This window comes from Lithobates pipiens, unplaced genomic scaffold (assembly GCF_037356315.1).
Source record: "Lithobates pipiens isolate NorthernLeopardFrog02 unplaced genomic scaffold, aLitPip1_a1.2 Scaffold_23, whole genome shotgun sequence".
Taxonomy (NCBI): Eukaryota; Metazoa; Chordata; class Amphibia; order Anura; family Ranidae; genus Lithobates; species Lithobates pipiens.
The window spans coordinates 142,246,671-142,258,988 of NW_027507785.1; the positions used below are offsets into that span (position 1 = coordinate 142,246,671).

The 12,318-nt window shown below is 45.3% G+C and overlaps 1 pseudogene; it reads left to right on the forward strand.

The window, feature by feature from the left end:
- The first annotated feature begins 5,933 nt into the window (after window positions 1–5,933).
- On the forward strand, window positions 5,934–6,052 carry LOC143929042 (5S ribosomal RNA; annotated as a pseudogene).
- Window positions 6,053–12,318: the final 6,266 nt, after the last annotated feature.

A 12,318-nucleotide genomic window follows, 5' to 3' on the forward strand; every position in this document is an offset into this window, starting at 1 on the left:
TAAAAGTTGTTCCGGTAGCACTGAGAAGACTGATATTAGATGAGTGTTCTACTTATTCCGTTTACTATTGCAGAGAGATACCGGTTAAATGTTAATATCTTAATATTTATTGCTGCGTGTAAGGTAGAAATAAGATGGTTTTGTGTGAGTTGGTTTACCAGGATTTAGAGATCGTAATCTGGTTATTCTAATAATAAATATATCAAAATATCTCAGATTAATATTGAGACAGTATATACAAGTCGAGTTTAAGTGGAAATACACGAAATGACAGCAACGACGTGTGTAGGTTTTTATCAATCGGGTTCATTACGTGTCTTTAATCATGTAGTGAATATACCCCAAATATAGCATAAGGATAAGAAAGGAAAATAACTGGCAGAGGATGACATGGCAAAAAGACAAACTGCATTAGAAATGTGAATGTGAATTAGAGATGTCAATCTCCATTGGTAACCATTAATAAAGTTAACACGGCTACGTACAGCAAAGTTTGAGCTAAGCAGCTAAATATTCCTTTATATTGCAGAGCTAAAGTATTGCAGTTGAAAAGAGATCGGAAGCGTTTTTTGCAGTAGCTTCAAAATTACTGAGAAATCATTTCATTACTCTAAATGCAAAAGTTATCCCGGTAACACTGAGTGGACTGATATTATATGAGTTATCGTTGTAGTAAAAATTCAGTTTCCTATAGCAGAGAGATACCAGCTAAATGTAAGAAGAGCAATTGAACTGTTCATATCGGTAGGATTGCATTACTCTTAATATGTGAAGCGTGTAAAGAAGCAAAAGATGGTTTTGTATTATCCTAAAAGTAGCAGTATACGTAATAAAGGTGAGTAGGTTACCTGGATTTAGACATAGCAAACCCTATAATCTAATTTAGCAAAATTAGAAAGGATAATATTGAGACAGTATATACAGGTCGAGTTTAAGTGGAAATACACAAAATAGCTAGCTTACCTTTACATTGTTAAATAGAGCCTTGCAAAGTAATACCAAGTTAGAATATCGGACTAGCAATTAGATGAGATGATTGCTGTAATCATAAAATATCCACAACTTGTCTTTAAGGATGAGAAAGTATAATAACCGGAAATGTATGAAATTTTAAAGAGACAAATTGCATTAGAGATGTGAGATAGACATGAAATGTCAATCCCCATTGGTTACTTACATGTAACCATTAATACAGTTAACGCGGCTAAATACAGCAAAGTGTGAGCTAAGCAGCTAAAGGGTATACATTATTTAAGAGTAAATTGACGTAGCTTGTAAATTCCAACGTGTAAATCGATCCATTAATTTTGTTACGCACGAAGACGGCTTACACTGACTTTTCTCCGTTTCCACTGGTTATCCGCATAATGTATCAGTAACCCTGAACATTAATAGTGATAGACAGTTTACAATAGGATGTATGCTTGATGTGAATTTAAAATAGTTGCATTATGTGTTATTAATGTAATCAAACTTTATTGCTATCCTTTGCTACTGCAACCACTTTCTCGCATTTTGCTGCTTTTAAAAAATGTGTTGCCAGTGTTATGTGTTACAAATGGTCATCAGTGTGACAGTTGAAGTAATACACAAAATAGAGTCAGAAAGACTCTATTGCATAGAGGTAGAGAGATGGTTGCATTATTCTTAATGTGCCGGTTGTAAAAGGTTTTAAAAAGATGGTTTTGTGTGAATTTTGCTTTAACGTAAAATTAGCTGTAGACATTATAACTATGGTTACGCTTACAATGATTTAGAGATAGTAATCTCTATAATATAATAATAATAAGTATATTGAGGCAGTAAATATAAATACAGATAAAGTGAATACACAAAAGGGATCAAGAGATAGTTGCAAAGTAATATCCTCATTAAGGGCGATTGTCGGAATAGCAACATAACACGAAATATGAGCACGGCTAAAATACAGAAAAACAGTACATTTTTTAGGAGTACAGTAGAATATAGTATAAATTATTTAAGATTAAATTGACTTAGCCTGAAAAAATCTAACTTTAAATCGTTGAGTAAATGGTTGAGTAAATCGTAAATTTATCAGCTAAGTTAACTCTGAGATTATGATTAATTTGACAATTCCATTACGCGGTCCATTTCCACTGGTATAATCATAATGTAATATCAGTAATTGCTATCAGTAAATGTTAAAATTTTAGACGGTTTACATTAGGATGTGGAATTGATATGGATTTAAAAGCGGTACATTAATTTTCTGAAGCATATGGCAGAAAGACGGCTTAAACTGCTTTTCTCACATTTTGCTGCGGTAAAAAGAAATGTTTTGTCACTGTGTTTTAACTGTGCAAATCCTAGTGCAGAGAGTTACTCAGTTAATGTCAGAGATACTCGGTTAATGTCAGAAAAACAATAAAACTGTTTACATTGTTAGCGAGCGATAGTTACATTACTCATAATATGTGCAGCATGTCTGGTAGCAAATGGATGGTTTTGTGAACATTTTGCATTACCGTATAATTAGCGGTAGACCTCATCGAAGTGAATAGATTTAACTGCTTTTGAGATAGTACTAATAATAAATAAAGCAAAATAAGTCAGGATGGTGTGTCGTCAGTGGTGATATCAAAGTGACAGTTGATGTGGAGAATTACAAATATGCAAAATAGAGCAAAAGAGTGCAAAGTTTATTTTGTTAAGTCATTGACTGATAAGTCATTTTTTAAGTTATTGGCCGTTATTGTTTTGGCAGTACATGGTTTATTTTGATGTATGATAGTTTTATTGCATGCTTGATGTGGGTGATTAAAATCGTGTAGTGAGTATAATCTATATTTAGCTTAAGAATGAAAAGGCATAACATGGCAATGAGACAAACTCCATTAGAGATGCGAACTAGATGAAATGATGAAATGTGTCTGTATATCCAAGATTGTCTTCTGTTATCACTTAGCCTACCCCCTAAATTCACAAGCCTCTCTATATACACGAGCATGTTTTCTGTTTCTGTATACATTACTCTGTCTTCTTTACACCCTGGCCTGTCTTCTATATACACTCTGTTATACACTAGTTTCTCTGTATACACTAGCCGGTCTTCTGCATACAATAGCCTGTCTTCGGTATACACTAGCCTATTTTCTGAATACACTAGCCCGTCTTCTGTATGCCCTAGCCTGTCTTCTGTATACATTAGTCTCTCTGTATAAACTAGCATCTCTCTATACCCCAAACTGTCCTCTGTAAACACTTGTCTCTCTTTATAGCCTGTCTAGCCTTTCTTCTTTACACACTAGCTTCTCTGTATACACTAACCAGGCTTCTATATAAAATAGCTTCACTGTATGCACTAGCCTCTCTGTAGAAGCCTGCCTTTATTCTGTATTCACTAGCCTTTCTTCTGTATGCTGTAGTCTTCTATATATACTAGCTTCTCTGTACACCCTTGCATCTCTGTAAACACTGTGTAAACTAGCCAGTCTTATGTATACACTCGCCGACTGTATACACCAGACTCTCTGAATACACTAAACCCTCTGTATACCACATCCTGTCTTCTGTATACACTAGACTGTAAAAATTAGCTAGAATACACCAGCCTGTCTTCTGTACCAACTAGACACTCTGTATACACTACCCAGTCTTCTGTATACACTGTCAGCTTTGATGTATACCCAAGCCTGTCTTCTGTATACACTAGTTTCTCTATATGCACTGTCCTTTCTGTATACACTCGACCCTCTGTATACACTAACCTCTCTATATACACTAACATCTTTGTATATACTAGCCTCTCTTTAAACTAGCCTCTCTGTGTACCCCAGCCTCACTGTTTACTCTAGCATCTCTGTATACTCAAGCCTATCTGCATGCACGAGTCTGTATTCTGTATTCACTAGCCTTTCTTTTGTATGCTGTAGTCTTCTTTATATGCCAGCTTCTCTGTACACCCTTGCATCTCTGTAAACTAGCCAGTCTTATTTATACACTCGCCGACTGTATACACTAGACTCTCTGAATACCTAGCCTATGTTCTGAATACACTAGCCCGTCTTCTGTCTTCTGTATGCCCTCTCTGTATAAACTAGCATCTCTCTATACCCCAAACTGTCCTCTGTAAACACTTGTCTCTCTTTATAGTCTGTCTAGCCTTTCTTCTGTACACACTAGCTTCTCTGTATACACTAACCAGGCTTCTATATAAAATAGCTTCACTGTATGCACTAGCCTCTCTGTATAATCTAGCCTCTCTTTATACACTAGATAGTGTTCTGCATACACTAGCCTCTCCGTAGAAGCCAGCCTTTATTCTGTATTCACTAGCCTTTCTTCTGTATGCTGTAGTCTTCTATATATACTAGCTTCTCTGTACACCCTTGCATCTCTATACACCAGACTCTCTGAATACACTAAACCCTCTGTATACCACAGCCTGTCTTCTGTATACACTAGACTGTAAAAACTAGCTAGAATACACCAGCCTGTCTTCTGTACCCACTAGATTCTCTGTATACACTACCCAGGCTTCTGTATACACTGTCAGCTTGGATGTATACCCAAGCCTGTCTTCTGTATACACTAGTCTCTCTATATGCACTGTCCTATCTGTATACACTCGACTCTCTCTATACACTAACATCTTTGTATATACTAGCCTCTCTTTAAACTAGCCTCTCTGTGTACCCCAGACTCACTGTTTACTCTAGCATCTCTGTATACTCAAGCCTATCTGCATACACGAGTCTGTATTCTGTATACACTAGCCTCTCTTTAAACTAGCCTCTCTGTATACCCCAGAATAACTGTATACTCTAGCCTCTCTGTATACACTAGCATTTCTGTATACATCACCCTATCTGTATTCACTAGCCTCTCTGTATACCCCAGCCTGCCTCTCTCTATACACTAGCTTTTCTTCTGAATATAATAGTCTCAGTCTCTCTCTATAACCAAGCCTGTTTTCTGTATACATTAGCATGTGTCCTGTATACACTAGCCTGTCTTCTTTATTCTCTAGCCTACCTTCTGTATACCTTAGCCTCTCTGTATAAACTAGCCTTCCTTCTATATACACTGCCATTTATGAGGTAAACAAAGAGTCTAGTGTACATAAACGACAGGCTAGAGTATAAAGAGAGGATAGGGTATACAGAAGAAAGCCTAGTGTATACAGAACACAGGCTAGTACCCTGAGCCTGGGTGAGAGAGGATGAGGAGCATTAGGAGGGCTTGGTCTTTCACATCCGACCAAGTGTTCGGCATGATGTGGCTCAACACGTCCAGCTGCCGAAAATAAGGACAAGCGTGGGAGGCACACAACACCCACTGTAACAGTGCTAGGTTCCTGCATTACAGAAACAGAACACCAGCAATAAGGGGTATCTTCAGGTGTGTACTGTGCAGGAGGCACACAACACCCACTCTAACTTCTGCACTGCAGATGCCTGTATTGCAACAATTGAACACCAGTAATAAAGGGTAGCTTCAGGTGTGTACTGTGAATACTGCCTGTGGTCAATTGCGGCTCTCCTCTCAGAGGATATCACATCTGTTCTTATTATATAGAACTTATTATGCTCCTCGTAAACTTTTTCAATTTGGCCGAACGGCCGGACGCAAGTTGCCCCCGGTGCGGGAACAAGGGGGGAGACATGATGCACATGTTTTGGAGATGCCCGAAGTTGATCTGCTACTGGACGGAGGTGAATGGAAACAATGATCGGGTGTTTGGAACCTCCACCAGGTTGGAGGCGAAGTATCGTCTTCTGGGATTAGTTGAAGGAGTTGGAAACCCGGGAAGCAGCCAGATGGCAGTTCTGAGATGCCTATTTCAGGCAAGTAAACTGATTGCCCAACCCTACTTAGCCTCCAATGTTGGCAATGACTTGTTTTTTTTAGCTTGTCTCCCAAGATCACCATGTTGGCGTTTGTCAGGATGGTTGAGAGTGCCCAAAGAGATTGCCTATGGCCCCATCCCCTTGAAAGTGCCCGATCTTGTCTGATCTCGGAGGTTAAGCATTGTCGGGCCTGATTAGTAACTGGATGGAAGACCGACTGGGAATACCAGGTGCCGTATGCTTATTTCTTGATCATACATCACGGGACACAGGATCATTACATAATGGGTTATATAGGCACCTCTAGTGATTGGACACTGGTTAACCCACAATTAAGGAGAATTCCTTCCCTATATAACCCCTCCCATATGGGAGGCACCTCCATTTTGTCACCTGTATCTATGGTGGTTGGTCACGTAAAACATGTGCTATGAAGAAAGTTCTGTGCAGGTCCCTGCGGGGGCCTAAGGGCTACAACTAACCGGATCCATATCTCGGGCCGATATTTTGACTCCCAAGATGATATGGTACCCGGGCCTCGTCATCTGAAGAAACAAGGTTTTGCCTGTAAGTCCTCTCCTATTGGAAGACTGGACTCTGGGAAAACCAGACTTACTGTACTATTTACATAGTGGCACGAAAGTTTCTGGCAGAGTCTTTTACAAGTTCCAGGTAGGAGGTTCTTCTGAGAAGGAACCCCAAAAAAAACCTGAAGGTTGGCACAACTCTGCCCGCCGTGATGGGTGAAGGCTGGAATCTGTCTGTTTTCAGCAATTTCTGCGGCGAGGACAGGTAAGGGAAGTTAATCCTGTATAAATTATATTATGGATTTCTTCATTGAGTAGTTGTATGTCTTACTTGGTTTCCACCACTAGGGGGAGTAAGAGCAGCCTGATGCATACTTACATGCCTTTCAGATACACACGCTCAGTGAAGCCTGGTTCTCCCAGATGACTCATGTCTCCACTGCAATCTCAGCCACAATGAAGGTAATACGTAGTCTGGGGGTCCCAGACAGCTCCGATGGCAATTCCCTTCCCCCCTGGATACCGGCAGTCCTCGTGCACGCACACCAAGCATGCTTCCGTGCTAATGGAGGAGGCGGGAGTGTGTTTGCGAGCCGCGTCGTTCGGTGTGCACGGCGTTGTACTGCGCAGGCGCCAGGCGGCAGTTTTACAGCCCAGAGCATCAGGGGGCTGTAAGTGGAGACACAGGAGCTGTGGGGAGTAAGCATCCCAAGGGATTGGATCCAGGCAAACCTAAGACACCTACTCAGCATCAGGTTGTGCAGTTTAAGCATATATATTTATTGTGAGACTTTAAGCACAACAGTGATTGCACTTTGTACTAGTACCTCTGCTTTGTAGCTTAGGACTATGTCTCCTCGTAAGAGGGTCTCAGGGGGAGATAACAAGGACACTGGTAAGTCACCGCCTAGGTCTAGGGGTTCTAAAAATGCCTGTAGGTTACCATCCCCCCCCTGCAAGACTGGAGTCAGCCTCACAGGATGAGTCAGTGCCCCTGTCAGGATTTGCAGCCTCTCCTAATATTTCAGCCCCGGTATACATCACTGAGGACTCCCTTAGGGCTACATTGGAAGGTTTTGAAGGGAGAATCATTAATTTTATTTCAGCTTCCCTGAAAGAAAGCAGGAAAAGGGGTAGATCCCCTCCCTCTGCTGAGATTCCTCTTTCAGATGACACTTCTGACAATGAGGAGAGATCCCTATCTTGGGACAGGTATCTTGAGCAGTCGGATGAATCAGAGGAAGAGGAGAGAGTCCCCTCCTCCCAGGCGCTCAGAAAACAGGTGCAGTATTATACTGAATTGGTGCGTACCACATTCAGAATGCCTGCTGCTGAGATCGCTACGTCCTCTGTTTCTTCCCTGGGAGTCAGGAAAATCCCACAACCTGCCTTTTCCTTTCCAATTAATCCCTTAATGGATAAATTGTTGTATGAGGATTGGGGACATCCCGATAAACTGTTTGCTCCTCCTAAAAGGTTTTCTATGCTTTATCCTCTGGAGGAAAGTTTCACCAAGAAATGGGGGGTCCCATCTGTCGATGCGGCTGTTTCTTGCGTGAATAGAAATCTGACCTGTCCTTTGGATAATGCTCAGGTATTTAAAGATCCAACTGATAAGCAGCTGGAAACATTATTAAAAGCCTCCTTTTGGGGGGGCGTGTCCTGACCATGGAGGAGTGAGGAAGTGCTTCACTTCAGCTCCGCTCCATCGCCGCACATATCAGCTGCCCTCAGCGGGGAAATCCGATCCACATCACCGGGCTCAATGTCCCAACGATCCCGGCAGTCTTCCAGACCACCGCAGGGTAACAAGAAGCGGCAGGGACAGCTGGATCAGTTCTTCCCGGGCCCCCACGGACAGGGCCGCGATGGACCCAATATGGCGCCGACCGGGAAACTTCAGAAAGCTGGGAAATCCTCACAGCCTGCTACAGCGGCGCCTTCCCAGTCGACCGGACCGTCTCCCCTGGCTTCTCCGGTGCCCTCCCCAGGATCGGTAAGCGATTCGGCCCCCCCTGCATCCCCCGGGTCCCTGGATGGCCGCTCAGAGGTCTCAGACCTCATGGGAGATGACGCAATACGCCGCCATATTATGTCTCTCCCCACCAGAGAGGACCTAGAAAAGTTCACTAGCAGAGTGGAGAAGGCTTTCACCGCTGATATTGCCCAGCTTAAAGCTGATACTACACATCTGGGTCACAGAGTGGAGGCCCTGGAGGAAAAACTAGAGGAGACTCTCCCCGCTATTGCTCTGCTGCAACCTAGGTGCCAAACACAAGACCATCAGATTGAGGTACTGCTGGGGCAATTGGATGATGTTGAAAACCGCAGCAGGAGGGCCAATATCAGGATCAGGGGGCTCCCGGAGGCTACTGGACCCAGGGATATTGTCCCCACTCTGACTGATATCTTTAGGGACATATTGGGACTCCCAGCCACTGCTCCTATTGAAATAGACCGAGCCCACAGAGCACTGCGCCCCCCTGTCTCAAGACGCTGACAATCCCAGGGATATAATCTGTAAACTTCACAAATATACTATCAAGGACCGGATTATGCAAAAAGTGCGGGGTAAGCCCTTTTATGATTTTGATGGTGCTCGACTGACTTTCTATCAGGATCTCTCGCGGCGCACCCTCATGCAGCGGAGAGCCCTTCGCCCGCTCCTTTCTGTGCTCAAGGCTGCAGGACTGTCCTACCGCTGGGGCTTCCCCTTCTCTCTGCATGTGCTTAAGGATGGCAGGCAGGTGACCCTGCGCACAAAAGACGATCTTCCACATTTTCTATCCTCTCTGGGGCTGGATCCCGTGGACTTTCCGGATTGGAGAGGACCCCCGAGCGACTTGCTTGTCCCCCCCTTCCTCACAGATGGTCTACAGTCACACGCAAGCATCGACGGAGGGACAGACATAGTTCAACCCGCGACTCTTCAGTGGTTCCTTCTACCACCCGAGACTGATACCGAGCCTGGGCTGTGTGATAGACGGCTGATTGCGGACTTGCAACCCGGATTGCGGGTGTTCCAGGGACCTGGATGTGCCCTATGCGGCCGAAGACTGTGGCTGCCATGGCCGCAAGAAGTTTTGGTGACTTCTCTCCAGCCCTCGTTACTGTTTGACTATCAGATTAGGCCTACAGGGCGGAGAATGTTTACATTCCCAATGTTGGAAGGTGGTCTGCCACGGCGCCCCCTTTTTCTTCCCTTTGCGGGGCACCAGGGGTGGGGGGAGGGGGGGTTTTAATGTGTTTTGGTTTCTGTTTTTATTTCCCCCTTTTCTTTTGCCATCGTAGCTACCTCCGTGACCCCCCCCCCCCCCTCCGTGGTCTGCAGTTTGCTGTGCGGCTACCGTGGCGGGGGGGCCTCTGCCAGGGATCGGCCAGACTCCACGTCCCCGAATGCAATCAGCCCACACTGGGCTTCACCCCTTTTTTCCTCCTCTTTTATTTTTTACTTTTGTTGCTTTTTTGGATCGTTTTTTCTCCCGAATTGAGGCTATTCTGCTCTCAGATGTAGGGGGCGGGGCGGGGACCTTCCTTTTCCCCCTTGTTTTGGTTTACGTTCCCCACATAGGCCATCCATCCATGGGTTTAGTTCCCTGTTGGGACTTTAGGAGGGGGCTGGGAGCCCCCCCGGATAGTGGGGTGGGTCCCATCTCCCCCCAAACTGCTGCATTGTCTAATTTTGATGTAGCTGTTTTGTTTTTATGTTGTTGGTATTTTTGTACTAATTGTTTGTGTTTTTTATCTCCCTATCTCTCCCCTTTTCTTCTCCCTCTTTTTTCACTCCCCCCTTTTCCTAGGAGCCTGCTGTTGCGGCGGTCCTTACACCAGGCGGGTTGGGACGCTTGCCCAGTCCTCCACCCTCCAACTCTCCCATGTCTACACTCCAGGTAATTTCCTACAATTTACGGGGTCTCTGCTCTCCGGGGAAGCGGAAAAAATTGTGGTGGGAACTTAAAAAGTTGAAGGCCCAAGTGGTCTTCCTGCAGGAAACACATTTCACCAGCCATTCCCTACCCAGGTTGCCCACCCATATGTTTAATCAGTGGTTTCACAGTACATCTCCTAAGGCCAAGTCCAGAGGGACTGCCATAGCGTTCCATACGGGCCCTTTTCAGCCAGTGGATAGCAAAATTGACCCTCAGGGCCGATTTGTTTTCCTAAAGGGCACCATAGCTGGGTGCATGTACACATTCGCCTCCTTATACGCCCCCAACTCTGATCAGCTTACCTTCCTGGACGCTACCCTTGACCTATTGACAGACTTTAAAGCCGGGTATTTAATTTTAGGCGGGGACTTTAATGTCTGCCCGGACCATCTGCTCGACACTTCGAGCACCCGACCCTCACACTCCCATGCCTTTTTCAAACACTTTCGCAAATCACTGCAGGCACACCTTTTACTTGATACCTGGAGGATTTTGCATCCCTCGGGACGAGTCTTTAGCTATTACTCGACCGTCCATGACGTATACACGCGCATAGACCATGTCTATGTTGACCGTCCCACGCTTGAGCTTCTGCAGACGGCATCCATTGGCAGCATCACCCTTTCGGACCATGCACCGGTTGGCGTGACCATTCAATTACCATCTGGTCCCCACAGGGCCTGGACGTGGAGACTGAACGAAAATCTCCTGGATGACTCTGCTGCGGTTGCCAAGGTGTCGGAGACCATCTCCCACTATTTTAGGGAAAACGCCTCGGATGAGATAAGTGCGGGTGTGCTTTGGGAGGGGCACAAAGCCGTGATTAGAGGGGAACTGATATCATTGGGTTCCCAAATCAAGAAAGCACGTCAAGCGGATTTCAACAGGGTTCTGGCCGCCTTACAGGCGGCAGAACTCTCCCATAAGCAGGAGGGGAGCCCAGAGGCTAAGCAGAAGCTTTTTGAATTGCGTGACCTGTTTTTACGTTTATTAGATCGCCACACGTGTAGGCAGGCCAGGCATCTTTCACACAGGTACTATGAACATGGTAACAAATGCGGCCGTATGCTGGCCAGGGCCCTTCGCAAGAAACATGCTCAAGCTTATGTACAGAAGCTCCGTTCCCCCTCGGGTGCCGTTTGGGTCCAATCCAACAAGATTGCCTCGGGGTTCCAGGAATTTTACGCCCAACTTTATAACCTTTCCCCGGCCTCGCCCGCACACGCTCAGCCTCCCAAGTCTGCTGCCATTCAAGAATTTTTAGCGTCGGCGAGAGTCCCTACACTTACGGCGGAACAATGCGTCGACTTGGAGCGGCCGATTTCGCCGGAGGAAATTGCGCTAACGGTGAAATCCCTGCCCAAGGGCAAGAGCCCGGGACCAGATGGTTTTTCGGGTTCCTACTATAAGATCTTCCTGCCCCTCTTAACGCCATATATGTGCACCTACTTTAATTCCATCACGGAGGGGAAGCCTATCCCAACCGAAGCACTGTTGGCACACATTACGGTGCTGCCAAAAGAGGGCAAAGATCCTACCGTCCCCCAGAGCTATCGACCGATTTCCCTTCTTAACCTCGATATTAAGATTCTAGCAAAAGTCCTGGCAAACAGACTTGGGAGTCTTATGCCCCAAATTATCCACCCAGACCAAGCAGGGTTTATTCGTGGCAGGGAGGCAAGAGATAACTCCATCAGGGCAATCCAACTCATTCATTGGGCACGTAACAGTCCTGATCCTAAACCTTGTATCGTCCTTTCGACGGACGCCGAAAAGGCGTTTGACCGCGTCGACTGGGGGTACTTACGGGCGGTACTGGAGGCTCAGGGGTTGGGGACGCGTATGATGTCCTCGATTATGGCCTTGTACTCCACTCCGTGTGCACAGGTGAAGGTGAATGTGGTGCTTTCCTCCCGGTTCCCGATTCGAAACGGCACGAGACAGGGGTGTCCACTGTCTCCTCTCCTTTTTGCCTTGGTACTGGAACCACTGCTCTGCAGGGTGAGGGCGAACGCAGACATTAGAGGCCTGAAGGTTGGGATGACGGAGCAC